Source organism: Gambusia affinis, linkage group LG02 (genome assembly GCF_019740435.1).
Source record: "Gambusia affinis linkage group LG02, SWU_Gaff_1.0, whole genome shotgun sequence".
Classification (NCBI taxonomy): domain Eukaryota; kingdom Metazoa; phylum Chordata; class Actinopteri; order Cyprinodontiformes; family Poeciliidae; genus Gambusia; species Gambusia affinis.
The window spans coordinates 13,817,002-13,837,275 of record NC_057869.1 but is presented as its reverse complement, the minus strand read 5'-3'; the positions used below and the strand labels follow the sequence as shown (position 1 = coordinate 13,837,275).

Here is a 20,274-nt window from a genome sequence, read left to right as displayed (position 1 = left end):
TCCATCCATTCATAAATCTAAAGTGGAGACATTTCAGTTATAAACCTGTGGACACTAGCTGCCTCTGAGCTCCCTCCGTCCATTCATAAATCTAAAGTGGAGACAGTGTTATCCTGCAGAGCTGTGACTTCACAAAAAATATTACCGGACAACAGGATGAGTAGCATTGACATCAGCATTGCCTTCCTGTATAATTATTTTCAAAAGACCAATGGCAGATGCACTCACTGTGGCAACCTTGTTGTTGCCTGAGTAAATGTTTCATATAAAAATATCTCACCTTGTGTGTGCTGCTCCACAGATTATAATCCTCTTCCAGAAAGTAGATGCCACTAATGCCACTGTACTTGTTGGCGAGAAGATTGTGGATTGGTAATTTCAGCTGGTTGGTAACAAAGCTTGGGAATTATCTCTAAAAATGGCCTTTGTAGCTCTAAAGTCTTTGATGGCCTTGCACAGGCCCACATCCAAATTTACTGACACCTTGGTAATAAAGCGCTACAAACTCAAAATGCAATTCTTAGGTAGAAACACATGCTCCATGAGTTATAGAAGACTAGAGAGTATACAAAATTCTTGATCCATGCCAGAAAAGTATTCTAAGATCCCATTAAGACAAATTCCCTTTTGGCTTATGCTGTGGAGTCGTTATGTGCTGAAGGCCTTACCTTTAATCAGTAAAATCAGAACAAACTACAAATATCCACTTTGTTTCTTTGTCTTTCTTGACCCAGTTTCACTTTTTTTTTTTAACCATAAAACTGTCACATAGAAAATAAAAGAGAAAAAGAAACAATTCTCAGTTTCATTGTGGGATATTTATCTCCCCTTCTTTGTATATTAAAATACAGAAACAAAACTTGTATGAAATATATTGGTCTGAAATGTATAGATTGTCAAGTAAATAAATAGTGTATATAGTCACATTTTACACAGTTCTCCCAACTTTACTGGAACTTTGCTGAAAACTTATGTAATAAAAAAAAAAATATATATATATACATATATATCTATTCTTACTAAAACTTGGCTTTAATCCATACTTCGTAATTTGGAAAGCACTGAATGCTTTGGCACAGAGTGGGGTTAACCCAGTATCGAACTATTCAGCATATTGTTTCTGTGACACCTGTCACCCTCAGATTAATAACTTCAAGGTCTGTGTTAGTGAAGCATGCGAGGATACCAGAAATTACAATACTAATTCAGCTCTAGGGATTTACACAGCAGCCTCTCACAGGATTTATGATGAAATTGAGCTGGCCGGAGACGGTAAGGAAGAGAGCTTAATTAGTTCAATAGGAGAAGCTGTGTGTTTGTAGTCCTGTGATTATTATTGTGTTTCTCATCGCATAATGAGTCTGAACAATGCAGTTAATGGTATTATTGGCGGGCCACCAGAAACAGGTTGTATATAAGCTTGATGGCACTTTTTCACCGGTAAATCACTCCAGTGCACATGGCAATATTTAAATCTATGTTATTAAAATTGTTGGAACAACACTATCAGATTTATGTTGTGTTATTTTATTATGAATTGATTATCATCATCACAGGCATATCTGATTTGCGCGGAGGCAGCTGGAGCGTGGTCGGTTTAATCCATTTTGATTGCTCTGCAGAGGAATTCAGTTGCTCTGCTTGAATGGACAGCAGCTTGCTGTGTACCTCCGATGATTAGCTGAGAGAGGAAAAAAAAGGCTGCACTGTTTTTCCTTTTCTCCTTTGTTTTCTTGTATTAGGGTTATTTGTTTCCACAACCAGCGCAGTTACAGTAGTCCGTAAAAAAAACATCTTTAATTTTCCTGCCCTTATGTCTGGGAATCAAGTCAAAGAAAATTCACGGAGAATAGAAAAACATAGTCATTTCTTATTAATATTTCCCCTTCTACTATACTCGGCTCATTTATCTTTGTAAGACCGGTGATGAGAGGACAGTTTAAGATCATTACCAGTTTGTTGAAAGTATTATGAATCACTTCAAATCAAAAGCCAATTGTATTCAGAGAATGAAGACAAATAAAAATGGGCTGCATAGAAACTGGTTTGTAAAATAACTCTACGTTTACCGGTAATCAAAAAAGAAAGGAAACAATTGAGGAAATCAGGGGAACCAAACACAAGGTACTAAGGTCTGATCACTCTGCAAAAACAAGTAACCTGTTAAGAATCTAATTATATTCAAATTACTTAAAAAAATATAAAAATTAAACTCATACAATGAGCAAATATATAATCTTTGTGAGGAAAGGAAGCCATTCTGTGAATTATTAGATACTAATTCTGACATTACAGTAGTGATTCACTCTTTCTTGCCACATTCTCTGTCTTCTATCTCCCTCCCTTGTTCTCCTTTCCTTCTCGATTCTCTTTTTCCTCATTCACTCCTTCTCTGATAGCTCAATAACAGGTGCCACGCTAAGAGAGCTGTTACAGCCATCCCTGAGTGGTTGTGTCAGCAGCAATGTTGGGGCTGTGCTTTCCAAGTTGCTCACCATGCAGGAAAAAGAAATAAGAGAGTGAGGGGAAAAAAAAAAAGATCTCCGGTCCCCAAATGGTGTCCGTTGGGAGCCATCGTGCGCTAAATTTCGCCTGGTGGTTCTCCCTTGTTTTTTTGTCTCTGGCCCCTGGACACAGATTTACAGGCTGAGCCATATTGGAGCTTTCTGCATGGTAGGGTCCAAGCAGCTGTGTTCAGCAAGAAAAAAAATGACAACGACAAAACATAAATAAATAAATAAATAAATAAATAAATAAATAAATAAATAAATAAATAAACTAACAAGAAGCAGTTTATTTTTTTCTCACTTGAATAAGGTTTTTTGTGTGCCGATTGCAGAAAAGGAAGTATAGCCTGACCTGAAGTTAAATTAATAAGATTTGATATCAAAACTAAAGAAAAACAAAACTGCTGTGGAAAACTGAGTGCCTGAAACTCCCTAAAACACATCAAAATAAATTCATGAGGACTTTTGCGTCTTTGTCGGACTCTCAGAGTCAATTTACCCCTTATATCCACCTGGTATTTATCTCATCTGCAACACAAGTTGCACTTATGATTACTCATCTTAACATGTCTAGATGGACACTTTCAATGATCTTGAAAAATGCAAATGAAGCAGCTTTTGTGAGGGGGTGCATCAGTGTGTGTGAAGCCTGAAACGGGCAATAATCATAGCCAGATTGTGTGCAAACAAGTGACGCTAAGCACCTCAAAAACATGGAAGAAAACACACCACTGTCTGTTTTGAGCAACAAAAATGGGTTCACATTGAAATATTTTACATTCTGTGATACATTTATTAAATCCTGCAAACTCACAACCATGTAGAAAATACTATTACATTTCAGCGGCAAGCAGGTGCAGATGTATGTGTTCCCAGCATCTCAGCATAATTTATATATCTTGCTTTTTTCAAGGGGAGGAGGTATAAAGATATGTTAGCATAAAGGTAGCCTAAATTTAGCTTTCATACCATCAAGGGAAGGTTTCAGTTTACATACACAAAAATAATAAATTCTAAAGGTGACCTGATGGGTTTCATTACAGCTGATTGATCAGCTTACGTGAGGGTGTCAAGAAATGGAGAGAGACGAAATGCTTTCAGCATCTCACATTGGACACATGGGCCATCTATCACTGGCACAGATATGAGCCAGGTGAGCACAGCACATCTTCTAGATGACATTTGTTACATTTTTGAGATTTTACATGTTTAGATTTAAAATAATCTGTTACAGGTAGAACTCAGTTTAACAATCCTAAATTAAACAAATAATGAAAAATAACACACTATTCAAATAAAAATGATCTCACGTAATTTGATTCTATTTTTCATGCAAATAGGTCTCGTAAAGTGTTTTGAGACAAAAGGATTTGTATTAGTGGAATACTTTTTTCTTTTTTTTTACTTTAGAAACTTTTTTCATAACATTTCCGTTAATTGAAAAGAAATGGCATGGCAAATGTGGTTATTTTTAAGAATGTCTCTGGATCCTGCATGAGTTTTGGGGCCTGAAACAGCAATCTCTCTTGTGAACTAGTAAATAACCTGTGCAATTCATCATAACAACAACAAGTAAATGTCAAGGGCACAGGAGTCACTTTTTGTCAAGGTCACACACATAAATAAACAGTAGCATGCTTGCAAAAACAAAACAAACAAAACACACACACACACATTCACAGTACGCTGCATTGTGACCACAATGTACCGCGTAGAAGTTGAGGCACTGACAAATCGCTGAGACCTGAAAGTGGGGCCGAGGTGGGACTAATTGAAATGAACTTTAGGAAAAAAGGGGGAATGGGATGGGGATATCTAATTAGAAAAGAACTTTCTATTCTGTGTTTGTGTTGACATCATGGGGTCTAAATTTAAGCTCATCCTTGCTGAGCCAAACCTGGAGATGCACACAAACTTTGCATAAGTACGGCGAAGGAATAAGGTCACAGCTTTTCCTTAGTGGAAACATATTTTCCTTGTAGTCACATGCAACACTTTTCTGGAATTTGTGAGGGGCCCATTCATTATCCACTGCTTCTCCTGAGAGACACAGCAGTGCATCTGGTACCTCGGGTTGTGTGAGTTTATGTCTTTGTGCCGGGTTGAGACAACTGCGCAGAGCGTCGTGCTTATTGGTTTACACACTGTACAGAACATCTCTGTACACTTGCATTTGCAAAAAAGTGAGTGTGGCTGGAGGATATTATCTGAGGTGCATTTGACAGTTGCTCTTTATTGGCTGCTTTATTTTAGTGTGACTTTGGGTACGTGGCCCAGTACAGAAGCCGTTCAATTCCCAGTAAGAAGCTAATTCCACTGACTGTTTAAAGTGTCGCCAGCAGTGCTAAATGTTCTCCTCGCTCTGTGCTTGATCAGAAAACAGGACCACTTTATTCAGTTTGTTTGAGGTCTCCTAAGAAAGCTTTCATATCCTTTGTCTTTTCACACATTCCCTGACTCTTCTCTTTTTACAGATAAGCAACTCATGCAACGGACATTTCAGCTAACAAGTTAATAAAGTTGACAAGAAAATAAAAATGTGTAAACATGTTAACATTAACATGTATTATTGCATATTTTACTTACAGTTTCTGTTTAACATGCTGCTCAGGATTAATATATAAAGACTAAGAAGACAAAAAGGATGAAGAAAAACACACTCTGAACTAACAGGATTTCTTTATCATAAATCAAGTTTCAGGCGTAATTGTTCTGCTTCTTTCTACTGCTGCAAATGAAGCCTAAACAAAATTGTTGACATGGACACATTACAGCAGAAAAGACCCGACGTGTGGGTTATGTGTGTTTTATATTTTTAGTCATATAAAGTCTATTAGTGTTTCAATAATGGCCCTTTTAAATTTTTAATACATACCAGACAATTAATTGTGCAAGGTGTGTTTCAGCAAACACATTGCAAATAATGTAAATAAATGCAGATGTACAAATTTATTCACTCAACTAATACTAAAGCAATATTGTTATTTGATCTATGTAGATAATTTATTAAAACAATACTGTTCTTTTATGAATAGGTGGATCGGATGGATTGTTTAGGCTGCATATTTTGGGGAAAATTCGACATATTTTTTAGAGGAACACAGAGAGGAATATATTTGCAAGGGAAATTCTTTGCAAAGAGAATTCCTCTCACAACACCAAGATGTATTCTCTGTGTTTTCTGAAGCCTGGTCTGTTCTGCTATCCTTGTGTAAAGGTGAAATTTCTTCACGAGAGCTGACAAGTGTGAAATTACGATAGGAAGTGCTTCATACCCTGCCATTTACCTTCATTCATTACCACGACATACACACCCACACACACACCTACACATCTTCTACAGACCACAGCTGTATGGTTGATATGGCAGTCATTTCTCGAATCGGGAGTCTACGGAGGGAAAATACCATGCAAATTATGCATGACAGTTTTTCTTCCAACTTCTCTCAAACCCTGTGGAGTCCTCAAAGACTCCACCTATCCTTTCGAGAGCTTTTGAATGTAGACGTACAAAAGCATTGGAAAGGCTAAAATGGAACTACATGGATTCATTCTACAGAGTAAGAACTGATCCAGACAATGGAACAAGAGAGTCCATCTGAGAGCGTTTGTTCTTTGAGTCAGCCTTCGGTTTTCAGAACATTTAATTTAGTTAGCAAGACAAACAGTAGAAGAAAAGAGGGTAAGAGAACAATTATTCTTCACTTCTGATTTTAGACTTTAATTTCATTCAATCAAAATATTACATCTAAGGATTAACTTTAAATTGGTGTAGATTAGTTATAAAGATGTGGCATTAAAAGCTCAAAATGCTTAAAAATGTCTGCTTAAATCTCTCCCCCAGTACTTTAGTCTCCTTTCTCTGAAGGTTATCCTGCTGACTGTGGCCAGAGGAACTGAGTAGCTGGATGGTCATAAGTCTTTGTCTTTGAGGACTGCATGCTGTGTCGGTATCGCTGTGGCAGCATAAGTGATACAGGCTCACACTGCTGAGTTTAACAGAGCCCCGTCGTGGCCTTACGCTCAGATCTCTCACGGCTGTAGGGCTCACAGCGCTGAGCTCTCGCAGAATAACAGACATTCACACATACACATAACACCCAGCAGGCTTGAGCGAGATCACAGCTAAAGAAGCCAAAGCGTAGCTAGTTAGACTAACACTAATGGAGAAGCGCTGCCTGGATAGCTGAATGGAAAATTGAGCAGTTAAAGCTCATTTCACCACAGCAGTAGTGCAACCTCTATACCTAAGGAAAAAAATAAAATAACAGCCAGCTTACAATGACTTATACCTAAGGAATGAGATATGCACTTCAGGTTATGAATTTTCTTGGACATCTACAAATATGCCTTTTAATAATTTAAAGTTAGATTTTCAGAGAAAATTAAAACTTGAGTGACAGGGTATTTTCTCTTGACTAGCATTTGCAAAGCATGTGCTCACTCAATGCCTTGTCACTGGAGAAAGCTGGCCCCCTCTTACCCCCCTTGGCTCTTTAGTATAAGATGTATTAAATCATGTCACCAACCCATCAGGATAAGTTTAGGCCACACCTGAGTGGATATGTCCTGCCCAGCAACGTAACATAGTAAAATATCTACTCAGGATCACTGGCAGGGAAGACGAGGTCTTATGCTTTTATCCCTTGACTTGACATTCTGTGACATTTAAGAAGTCGTTAAAGGTGTGAGCATGTGTAGAGGGAGAGCCTACCTCCGCAGGCGGAGAAACAGTCAGTGCCGTCACAAATAACACCCTGTTAGATTTAGTTATTATACTGGTTCAAAAATTATAGCATCACAGCTCTCAGTCATCAAACCATACATTCAGATTGTTGACAAATGACATATAATTGTGCTTGATACAAAGACACCCATAATAACATGCTATGTGGAGACAAGAGGCAAAAGAAAGTATATCAGATGCAGAGCAATCCGTCCACAGCCCTGATTGGTCTGGTTCTGTTTCTGTACAGTCAAACGTAGCTGTGATAAAAACACACCGGGTCAAACGTGCTTTTTATGAGCTTCTTGCTCACCACCAAGAAATGGTGTTTAAAGTACATCCCCATTTTTGGCTACTGCTGATACTCCTGACAGGTTTTGCTCTCCTATTTGTCCATCTCTGGAACCAGCTCCCATAAAGGCCAGTGCTGTAAAACATTGCTTTTGACCTAAATTGTTAGGGGCCAATCCTCTCTTTACAACAAGTAGTAAATGTTTTTTGTTGTTGTTGTTGTTTTTTTTTTTCAAGGCAGTTCCAGTTATGAAGTAGCAATTAGCCTCTGGTACAGAGAGGAGCCCCATGGTTCTAAGCCCATTCTTCCAGTAAGAGGCTGTCAGCTCTTGCTGCCTTTAAAACATAAGACAGGGAAATGTAGAAGCAGAGACAGGACACTGATTACAGAGCCCTAGCTCTCACCAAAGGGGCATGTAGTGCTTCTCCAATGGAAATAATAATAATAAAAAAAGCAAGACTTTAATTTAACCCCTAAAACTGACAACTGGTTGTGTTCAGTCAGAAGGAATGCAAGAACTCCCTGACTAGAGGGAGCAGATTTACATATCTTAGATGAAAACACATTCTTGTGCATGTAATGAGTGTGCTTCTGCTTTTTTAAATATCACAAATGTGGCCTGTATTCTCTGAACAATACAATGGAGTCCCCATCAAAGAGATGTGACATCTCATTGCCTACCAAAAAGCCACAATGAAAACAGGTTTGCCTTACAGCTCCTCATTGCTATATCTAAACATATGAATTAATATGCTTTCGGTGTGTAAAACATTTGACCAGATCTACACTCTTGCAAAACTGAAGGCCTTGAATTAATATGAGTTAAAACAACATTTAATTTCCATTTGGAATCAATGAAAGTAGTTTTAAAATTTAATTGAATCAAAGTTCCCCTGTCCTGTTTGCAAGTATCTAGAAAAAATGGTTTATGATCATTGAGGTGCTTCTTGTAAATATTTGTAAGGGTATACCTTAAGCAAGAGTTTCCTCTCTGGTGTAATTTGGGCTCTGTTGGGACTGTCCCTTGTCCCTATTACTCATTACCTTAGATCAACTTTATCAGAACAAGAATCCAGAGAAACCCCTACTAGTTTATAAATCACAGACTATAAACAGATTATGTTTTTTTCTTCTTCTGCTCTTTCCTTTGGTTTGTTGGATTTCCTTCTAATTCATAAAAAGCACATTGAATTGCCTTATTGCTGAAAATGTGCTATATAAATACCATTACATATTCATTATTATAATAGTCATGGACAGATTCTCAATATATAGTTACGGAGACCAGGTGTTTTGGGGGTTTTTTTGTGTTTTTTTTTTTTTTTTTGTGGAAGCCTCTGGGTCTCATCTTTGCTTTGTGCAAACAAAGTGGTTCTCTTCGCATCTTTATAAAATAACCATCCAGAGTGTGCTGAAGTAGTTCACGGGGAGCTATGAAGTGACCGAGACCACAGTCAGTGCCTCAAACGCTGAGGCACTCAATTGGAAAAAGATGGACTGCTCCTTCCAAGTTACCCTTGTGTTGTCTAATAAATGTCAAAAGTGACCCACTAGTATGTTTAGCTGTACAAAAAATATCCTAAACCATCTTTTTCCAACTTGAAATTTTATGACTTTTCCTAAATTGTCCCTGCCATTAGAAAAAGTGATACTTTGTTTTTGTTTTTATTTCCATGTGGGCTGTACACTACTAGGGTGCAAGGACTGTTATTTTGGACCCGTGAATTGTAAAACCATTTACAAGAAAAAGAGTTCAAAGGCCGTACACAAACTCTCTATAATACACACACACACGCCCCACCCCACAGAAACACTCACGCCTACACACACACATATCAAAGAAACTGGAGGCTGTTTATATCATTTTAAACTGTGTGATTGTGAGCGTGAGTGGGAATAAAAATAGCAATAGGTATTTTGTTCCATATAACACAGTAGGAGTGTAACTGGTAAACCTTTTATGGATGCAAACTAGACTAAAAACCAAGCTGTTTAGGATTGTATTTGAAACGTAATCAATTACAAATTTATTGATGAAACTTGACTTATTGTCGTGTTTTGATTGTTGATTCTATGTTGCATTGTGTTTCTGTGTTTGATTTGATATAAAGCACTTTGAAATGCATTGATACTGAAATGATTGATTGATTGATTTATGGATGTATGAATTGAACTTGTATTTGACCTGCACCTGCACTCACACATCAAGTTCCCAAACACAGCAAAAAACCATCTGAGACATAATAAAAACAGATTTGGTATAGAGGATGTGAAGCTTCGCTGAATCTGAAAACCTCTAGATGGTTCCTTGCTGAAGCCATGAGTTGACGTTTCACTAACAGGTAACGTCCTACATGGGACCTCTAGCATAAGAAGTTGAACATCTTATGTTGAACAAATTCTTGTACTGAAGATGTTCAACGTAGGAGAGTCTTCATCTGATGAAGAAGATCTTCATGCTATGAAGATTTTCTTGATTGTCTTGCGTTGATCATTTTGTGTTCATTGTGACATTTTCTTCTTCTTATGTTCAACGTAGGGTAGGAAAGATAGGATGACCTTTGTCATATGTTGAAGATGTTCATCATGACAGCATCTTTTTAAGATGAAGAACTTCTCCATCTCATGGGGATTTTCTTCAGTTTGAGTTCATTGTGGGATGGGAAGGATAGGATGTTCTTCGACTTATGTTGAAGATGTTCAACATAATGATATCTTAGAAGGTCAACACCTTATGTTGAACACAAGATGTTCTTCATCTTGTGTTCAACACCTTATATTGAGAAGAAGATGTCCTTGTGTTGAACATCTCATATAATTATGAGACACAACATAAGAGCTGATTTTAAATTGTTCACAAAATCAAGCAACATTTTGTTTCCTTGTGTTACGAGAGGTAGTTTTATAATTCACTTCCTGAAAAACTATAAAGGGACAAACCATTGACAAAAAGTTCCAAATTGTTGACTTTTTGTTCCCTTTCAGTATAATTAATCCAGAAGTAATAACTTCACATTTATATAATTATAATAATAAACCTTTACTATGTAAAGGAAAACTGCTACAACATTTTGTGGTAAAAAAAAAAGATAAAATAAATACTGTTGATCATCTCTTTATATTGTATAACAAAAATACATGATAAAAAAAATATTAAATTGAGTTGAATTGATAAATAACAGATGGTTTCATCATGCCAAACAGATTTCGTCTTCAAAATTGAATTAATTTGCTTTATTTTGGGGCTTTTGTTAGGGCGGGTCATTTTCAACCCGTAGGACAGAATGTTAAGATCACACGAGGGTTAAGCCCCTTGTTCACAAGTAGTGAATAAGGTAGTGGTAAGATGGAGTTGGAGAGGGCAAGACATATTGGAGCCTCACCTGCAGCTGGCTGTGCATTGGTCCATTATGGTAAAGAAAGAACTGAGCAAAAAAATATATTGTACTCGTCTCTCTGCATTCCAACCCTCACCTGCTATGATCATAAGAAATTAATCATGACCCAAAGAGCAAGATCACAAACAAAAAAGACAAAAATAAGCTCCTGCTGTAGGGTGGCTGAGCTTACCTTTAAAAATAGGGTGAGGATCTCTGTCACATGGAAAGAGGTTGGAGTAGAGCTGCTGGTCCTCTACATTGAAAGGATCCGAATACCTCCTTTGGCCTTCTGTTTTAAAGGTCTTCAAGTCATATCTTATTCAAAAGGGACTTTAAGGCAGTCACAGAACTTAGCAGAGTTATAATATATGTATTTTGGCCAGGGAACATTTAAGAATTGAGAGTGGACTTTCATTTGTGAGAATAACATCCATGCTTCCCTCAAAGTCTTAAAATTCTGAAGCTTAACCCTCGTGCGATCTGGATGGACGGACAGATGGATGTTTTTTGACTTAGAAAAAGTCATGCTTTTAAAGCAGTCATCTCAGTCTCTGTCTTTCGCCATGTCTCTAGAGATTCCTCTATCCTACACGAAGTGAGTAAATCAGTCCATGTGCTAAGAGTTAAAGTCATCCAGGTCACTGTTAGACCTCTGCACATCAATCTAATGTGAATTACATCCCTAAGCAATAGGCAGGAGACTCCCACAATGCGGACAGAGGTAATGGTAGTCCACAGATGCCTGAGGGGGCATCATTCGCAAAAAAAAAAAGAAAGGGTGACAGGGTAACAAAGGCGACAGATATGTGCCCTCAGTCTCAGGTCCAAGCCTCAGGAGTCACACCAGTCGCTAATCATTCACTGTGTCCAGTACAGCTGTATCCTCAGCCACCTCTGTTATCACATGAATAGGTTTAAGTCTGAACAGCTTGTGATAATACTGTGACTTCCAAAGCAAATCATATTTTCAGAACCTCTTTGCATTTTGTTACATAGCCAGTTAACCAATATCCTTTTGGGTTTGTTATAACACTAAAAATCTCCAAACTTCAATAAGCAAGGTAGCGCATATTTTCTGGAGAGAAAATAAAATTACAGGTACTTTTAAAAAAATCCTTCACAGTTGGCATGCAGGTGGCTGAATAGACCTGCACATCAAGAAAACCTGGGATGTCTTTATGAGTTTTGCCTATCAAGGGACAATGATTCTTTGCACAAAAGCTCCTACTCAGTCAGATTGGATGGAATATATCTTTGAAAGTCTCCAAGGGAAACATCCTATGGTTTCCTTTCCTTAATTCAACAATCTTGCCATTCTTTATGCAAGAATGGCAAGATTGTTGAATTTTACAGAGTGCAAGCTTAATAGATTAAATCGCTATTCTTTCAAATTTCAGACAGAGAGTTGAACACTCAGGTGTTCAAAGCTAGGTTTTATAATCTAGCCCAGCTTTAAACTTTTCCACTACTGTGTCCCCGTGATTTTTTTCTATGTGTTCCTTGGGTTTCATAATGTAGATTCACTAATATTCTCTGCAGACCTTTTTCTTCACAATACATTTTCTCTCTCAGAGCACCAGCGATAATTTAAAAAATAAATTTTCTTATGTTTTGTCCAAGAAATATTCTGGTATCCTGTCTGGCATCCTGTTGAACCTTGCAAGGCTCTCAGAATCTTTGCTCCTCCATGATGTCACCTACCTATCTCAAAGTGCATAAGGATGACCCTGACCTTTTAAAAAAAAAACAGCTTATAACCAGGTAATATAACACTTCAAGTGAGGTGTAAATTAATAATTTTTTTCCATGCCATCAATGTCTATCTATGTACTCCATGTTTAAGTTAAGATTTTCATTATTTAAACTATCAACACCTGGCAACACTGTGACCAAGAATAAAAAGTTATGTAGATTTTTGTTTCACCCACTCTGTCCCCATCCCCATCCTTTTGTGATTGGGAGAACTCTTGCAGCGGTCAGTCTGACCTGAACTTGTTTGGGCTAAAGCCAAAACTAAACAGGGAGGCATCTGGTCCCTGTAATCCTCTTACAAATCCCACCCCTACTCTACACACAAACCTCAATGGGGAGTCTGTGGTCTCCATGACATTGTGACATGGCAATTAACTGCAAGTTATGTTTATTGATTATCTAAAAGTACCCTATGCTAACAAAGGTCATGTAAGGGATTTAAATTCTTAGCACCACATTACTCAGAAAAAGAGGAGAATTTACAGCTAAACTTTAAGTGTATGTCTCTATGTATGGTACTCATTTCATACAACACAAACATTCTAGATTTAAACACTTTCAAGACAAACAGTATCAATAATTTCAGTCTCATGACATTCACGAGGTAAGATAAGTGCATTGTCAGATCAGGAATATATAAAACTCACTTTTTTTTTTGACATGTTGATAGTAGGGGAAGAGTTGGATCATAAACAAAATTGTCAAAAGAAAATAGTTGATGATATCCATGCTCAAAAAGACTGCACAAAAAAGTTCAAACTCCACAAGTTAATAGTGGGACAGATGAAATACTAAACCTACTCAACCAGGGGGTGTAAATGTAGGACTTTCGCAGCCTTAAAATTACTGGGGTTATTGTGGGAATCAAAAGTGAGAAGTAAACGAGACAAATTCAGTCTGGGCCCATCTGTTCACAATACCAGAATCCAATAGATAAAGACTGCCATACTTTGGATCAGGAGAAAGTTGTTTCTTTTCTCCAAACCAAGTTGCACTTCTGGTTCAGATCAGCTCCTTTTTTCTTAATTTCTACAATCGACCGACAAATACATGAGAAATCAATATTATTCACCAATTTCAGGTCTGAAAATCAGCCACTGTCCCCTTTTGCTCTGATAAGAGAGAAGACCGCCCAACTGTCCCTCCCATTAGGTTATGTCATTCCTTGCACATTGAAGAAGCCACCCCACTGTTGCCAGGTTAGACACTTTGGAGTAACTTTTCCATGAAAAAAAAAAAAAAAACATGTTATTGACCCAAATCGACATCAGTTGGTCATCTTTGGTAATCTATAATCAACCAGAAATCTACAGTCAGTGCACCCTTAGTTTTATGACAACTCAATGACTCAAAAATATCATATTTAGCATACTTCAGTAAATGAAAGACAGGTAGATAGAGTCATAAGACGGACGTAAATTATAATGCTGCATCAATTATCTTGTTTTTGTTGTTGTGTAATAATTGTAGCAAATTTATGACTTGATTGTGAAACACAGTATGAAGAAGAAGCCGGTTGTGATTTCTACAAAACAAGGTCTGATTATCAGTATTTTTTTTCCTTTTATTTGTGTGTGTGTGAGATAGCAAATGCATAGTAACATACTAAACCTTTGTTCTACTGGAGTACAAATACAAAAAAAGTAGGATCCAGATGTTTCCACTGTGACAGAAAAAAAGCAGGAGCAACAGGAAAGCTTGAGTAAGGGCTTTGAGATAAGAAGAGGAAACTGCAGTGTCTCTGCCACACTGCATGGCCCTGCTGTCATCACTCAAAATAACATCATCACCAAAGTTTGCATCTTGTTGTTTCTACTTATTATAAGTTCTGTGTGTTAAATATTAAAATCTCCATATAGAAACGTCATATAATGGCCAAAATGTAAAATTTTGATCCAGCCTTTTTATTTTTTGCATGTCCTTCTTATGTTTATTGATACATTTTACTTTTTCTACTTTTTGTCATCCCTCTTGCATTGGTTAGACCAAACTTTCTCAGACATGGTTCAAAATAAAATAATAAAATAAAATACTTGAGGGGCCACAGTCTACTTTTTGTGACATTTTATTTTATTTTTTAAATGATAAAGGTAGACGAATTCTTGAAGAAAAATGATTTGTCCATTATCATAGATCTGAAAAAATGAAAAGCTTGTTGTTTTATAAAAATAAAGCAAACGTCTCTTTTGTCTTCACACCAAGTAAACCAGAGTGTGGGAAATTTTTGTTGGAAAAATAACATATATTTTGATTTTGGTCCAATTGACTATAGAGTTAAGGTGAAAGCAAAAAAAAGGTGACTAAAAGACTGCATTGTAGATTTTTATTTGTCTTTGAAATGGTTAAAAAAGGTTGTTTTTGTTTTAACGACCTGTGCCAGTGGACCAAATTTTTATCATTCCTGAATTGGTGAGGGGGGATGCATAAAATTATTCTAATGGTTTTGTGCAGTGGCTGCTGGATCACATGTTGAACACCTCCGCATTGAGCATTGACAATAACCCTGTTCTGCATATATATTGAAATGTTTTACATCAAGAAAACATCAAAGATCCATGAAAATAGAGACTATAAAATTTGATACAGCAATACAGATTTTATTCGATTCTCATCACCTTGGTTACACAATTTGCACTAGACGTAAAAAGCCTATTCCCAAATCAAACAAATTATTTTGTGAGTTGTGTTGAACAGTAGTCAAAGCAACAAATACACACAAATAAAACTCAATTATATGTTGATGGATTTATTTAGTCCCTTTACATGTTTGTTTGTTAAATAAATAATGTTAAACTGCACAAAGTTTTTCTCACATTCAAAGTTTTTTGCAACCCAAACATTGAACTAATTGAAACTGTGGGGCTAAAGTCGCCATTGTCACCCAACATGGGATAAACAATGCATGTAAACCCAAAGAATTTCTGTTTTGCTTTTATTTAAAATGTTCATCACAATGTATATGAGTAGTGCTTTGTTGTTTTTGCTTGGGGGCTGAATTGATATTAATTTTACATTTATTTACATTAGGAAGTCTAGACCATATGCTATAGCGTCCTGTGCTTAATTATACGTAGCTGCAGTTGCTGTGATATATTCTATCCCCATATCTCATTGCAGTCTGACAGCGACTCCTTGAATGCCTGCATAGCCTTGAACTAAAATCCTTAACAGGGCCTCACCCAGCCTTAATATGGGGCGTTCTTCATTACTGTTGAGCAAAAGATAGAACCGTGAGTGTTGTGTAGGTGACAAACCCCTCTGGGAATACAAAAAAGATAGATGACACTTTGGCGTTTACTGAGGCCCTATTTTGATTTACTAGCACTTTGTCACTGTCTTGACTTGCAGATATAAATACGGAGCTGCTACGCAGACCCTTGATGCTAAAGAAACACTTATGACTAAGGAGGTAAGAGAGTGCTTGTGCAGACACAGAAAGACGAAAAGAAAATGATAATGTAACTTTAATCACAACCAGACCCATAAATGTAACTCTGGCTGTAGTAATGTTAATCAGAAACAGAGTGGTCCCGTCAGGAGCCAGTTCGCTTTCTGTTTTTCATTAGAATGCTGGCCACTTCTTCTCGTATCTCACTGTGCGTTTAAATAGTTAATGGACTGCCCATCCGCTTGGCTACTGTAAGTTGCAGGCTTTAAAGAGGCGAGTTAGGGTTCTTCAAAAGTTTCTCTTTCAGATCAGAAAGAGTGACTTTACAATCTTGCAAAATTCATGATGTGTTTAGGAACTTTATACTCTAGCTTGGCTTTGAAGTTAAAGTAATATCAGATCTCATCCATTTCTCAGAAACCCTCTGCCCTTTTAACTGGTCAGTAATTGGGCACCAGTGTAAATACCCGGCATGCTTTTTTTCCAGATTTTTTTAAATCAAAAGTTTGAAGCAAGACTAAACCTTCACATATTAATGCCTAGCCTTTTTCCTGGGGAAAATGCTTGTCAGGAAATTAACCTACACCCTGTCTTTTTATTCTTGATAGTTTAAAACTATTCAATCATGCTGACTGAGGACCTGATCTTCAGCAAACGATTTGAAAAATTACAAAAAACAAGAACACTAAATACGTGTTCTGATCATACCAGCACATTTTTACCAAGGGAAATCTACTTGTAAAAAAACTGTAAAAATATACATAGCATGTTTGAAAAACTGACAAGTGTGGCTCCTGAGTAAAATGAAAGTAGAGGGACAGAGAAACAAAGTGACCAAAATACATTAGGATAGGGGATAGTGTAGGTTCATCCGATTGGTGTCACTGTGTTCTGGCTGCTTTTAACCCTACAGCCATCCACCCCTCTGTCTCCTTCCATCCATCTCCCCTGCTCCTCTATTCTAGGACTGCTCAAAGTTACTGATACGCAGCATGCCAAGCCAGATGGCCAGCCGTACGGTCGAGGCATGTACAACTCGGCTTCAACAACCCTCTAACAAACCCTCCTCCCAGCTCCAGATGGCATGCCATGCCTGGTTCTGGTGCCACAGGGGGGACTGGTGTGACTCAATGCCTCGGGGCACGCTCTGTGTCCGTGAACACACATGTACAGTATGGGCTTGTTTTAACTTGTGCACATAAGTGTGTGTGCTTGTCCATAAAATGCTCTTGTTTATTTGTGTGCTTTAGGGAGTCCAATAATAAAAAGATTTTATCTCATGGGCTTCTGATATTTCCCTTTTGGCTAAATTTGTCTGCTGCGGTTCAATACAGATAATTACTGATAATTCTCCCTGCTGATCCACAGTGTTTAACAGCAAAGGTTACTTATTTTGCCTTGTTGTGATTTTGTTTTCTGATTTCCTTGTGGTAAAGCACAAAATTTGCCATTCTACTAACTGCTCTGTCTTGACACATTAAACACATTTACAATCAAGAGACTAGTGGCACCCAGTCATGATTAAATAAACAGATTTCACAGGGGCACTGTCAGCCTGCAGCAGTGTTTCATTTGGCTGTAAGCCATACATACTACCTTTAGGAAAAAGTGCACGATTCTTTGCATTTTATGACACAGGAGGAGATTCATTGTGCTTTTGGTGTGACTCACACCCAGCCTTAAGTCACAGCAAACAGGGGAAAAAACTGGACAGGAAAACTTTGTCCATGATCTGGGAATATTTCTTCTGATCACCCTTCTAAATTAAAAAGCAGTTATGAATAATCCTCACTAGAGACTCTGCTTAAATTAATGCCTCAATTAGATTGGGAACATTAAAGGTAGTAATGATTCCACTCCTCTGTATTGTAATTTAAGGCCTGCTTGCTCTTCCCCAGGAAAGCAGCTCTTTGCAGTGAATATATTAGAGCAGATTAATGAGGGGAGGATATAGATGTGGCTGGCACTGAAAGCCAGGCCACTCCGCATCCTTTCTTTTTACACTACCTTAATGGCGTGGAAAGGGATGGTTTATCAATCATGCAGTTTTTGTCAGTCAGAGACACAAACACTTCAATGTAACTTGACGTAAATGCTAACTCTAACAAAGAAATGGAATAAAGCATGTAGTAAAAAAAAAAAAAAATACAAGAAACTGTAATCCATGCAAGGGCATTGTCCAGTCAAGACCGTCATCTCTTCATGGTACTGTAAGTCACCACATGGCTCCACCTGAGCCATGGGGTGGGGTTGTAACGATTGCTGCTTGTAAGTGATCCATCCCTTATCGATCCAGACTGTCAGCATGGACTAGACATTCACCTCTGCCTGTTATCTCTTTCTGTAAGGAAGCCTGCTTCAGCCACGTCAGTGACCACAGCCTAACCTCACCAGTCAGATCCAGTCACAACCTGCAGCTGTGCAAACGAGCCACTGCTAACATCTAGACAGGTTCTGGTGGGTTTAAATCCAGGTCCTGTGTCTGATTTGAAGTTCGGTGAAATCTACACGGGGGAGATTTTTCAGAGTTTGGGTTGCGTTAAGAGTTTAAATCTTTAGCGACCTTATGTTGGGTGAGTTAGCATCATAATTAGAAGTCCTGCACAACACCGGAAGATTAACATGTTTATCCTTCAATAATCCCCATAAACATCAAGATACAATAAGCTACAAACTGATTAGCTTCCAGCAGGTGCAATCCATCTACAAGCGAGAAATAGTCCTTTGGCTTTTTATGCACAAGAAATAGGGTAAACAGAAGAGTTTTGGCTGCTTAACACTTCATGTGGTTTCACCAGCTCAAATTATAACACATGAAATACTGCTTGTTAACACATACAGGGGACGCAATAAATCTTTATTAAGCTGTGTATTTCAGAAATAGTTTGAAGGATTGAAATTTTAAATTAAAGTGGATTTTTAATGCAAAGTCATTCTGATAAACAGCATATTCTCTTTATACCTTCTACTTCACAATTAAGGTGTAAATATTTATCACTTGCTCCAGGCCTCAGAGAAGGATGGCTCCTTTGGCAGACAGGAGGCCATTTTGCTATGCTGCAAATTTGCCCATTCAGACAGGGAATGGGCAGAACCCCTCAAGCAGAACACATTCAGGAGGTGCGTTTTGAGGACTTCATGTTTGCAAATGATTTGCAAGTACACACATAAAGCTCCTCTACCCCCCACAGCCACGTCGTTCGATAAAGAGACTTGTTGAAACCCAGACAAGCGGTGCTGCTCAGCGACTCTTACCAGATGTAAGCTGAAGGAGACAGGTTGTGTAGTGAGATGGAAGACGGAGGGGGAAGCGGAGGGGGGCATATGCTCTTTCCTTGTCCATGTGACGCAACGATAAGGAGACACTAGAGCTTGTTTACATGCAGCAATGGGAAAACAAATTGAAAATCCCTGCCGGGATGCAGATGCATATCAAAACAGGATTATTTTAGGAATAATCGCCCATGCCACAAACTGTCACCAGCTAATCTCCACTTTGTTAGAATTCAAATTACTTTCCCCATGTTTACATTGCCATTACTGCAAGGGCAGGAACCAGAGACTCTATGGGGGCCTATTTACACAAGAGTAAAATATATATATATATATATATATATATATATATATATATATATATATATATATATATATATATAAAATATTACAACAGAAAAAAAAAAAAAAAAAAATGTTCCACATAAATATTGCAGACCCAAAAGAATGCCCAGGTCCTGTTGGTGCAGAATGAATATTGAGGTGGCTTTTTATAATAAGATAGAGGCAGACATATTCTCAGTATTTTATTTATACCAGGTGTTCAATGTGAGCGTAAATCAGAAAGGTACTAAGAAACTGGCACATAGAGGTTTGCTCCCACTGACCAATGTGGTCAGGATGTGTTGAACTCAGAATGAGCGAGGCTGGCAAATCTGGACTTGGCCAAGAAGAAGAGAAGTGCATTAAGTTTGAGTTCTGTCGGAGGCAGAGGCGTCTCTTGTCTCTGGATCGGGTTGCTAGTGTTTATCACTTCTAGCTGCGCTGGCACAGAGGACAGACACATGATCCCTTATCCAGTGCTGTCAGTCAGTGGCTTGAGCAATCTCAGTCATAGCAACCCTGAACATCAGTCTGCTTCAGCGGTGAAGGGAGTCATGGAAAAACACACAAGGCTTATTGCCCCAAATCCCAACCGATCAATGGGGCTTGTCCTTAAGTGAGAAAGGAAGTAC

General features: G+C 37.9%; 1 protein-coding gene across 1 annotated transcript in view; it reads right to left on the bottom strand.

Annotated features, from left to right (window-relative positions):
• mafa (v-maf avian musculoaponeurotic fibrosarcoma oncogene homolog a (paralog a)) overlaps positions 1-20,274 on the bottom strand; it is a 91,552-nt gene that overhangs the window by 21,985 nt on the left and 49,293 nt on the right. The gene's annotated exons all lie outside the window — the stretch shown is intronic.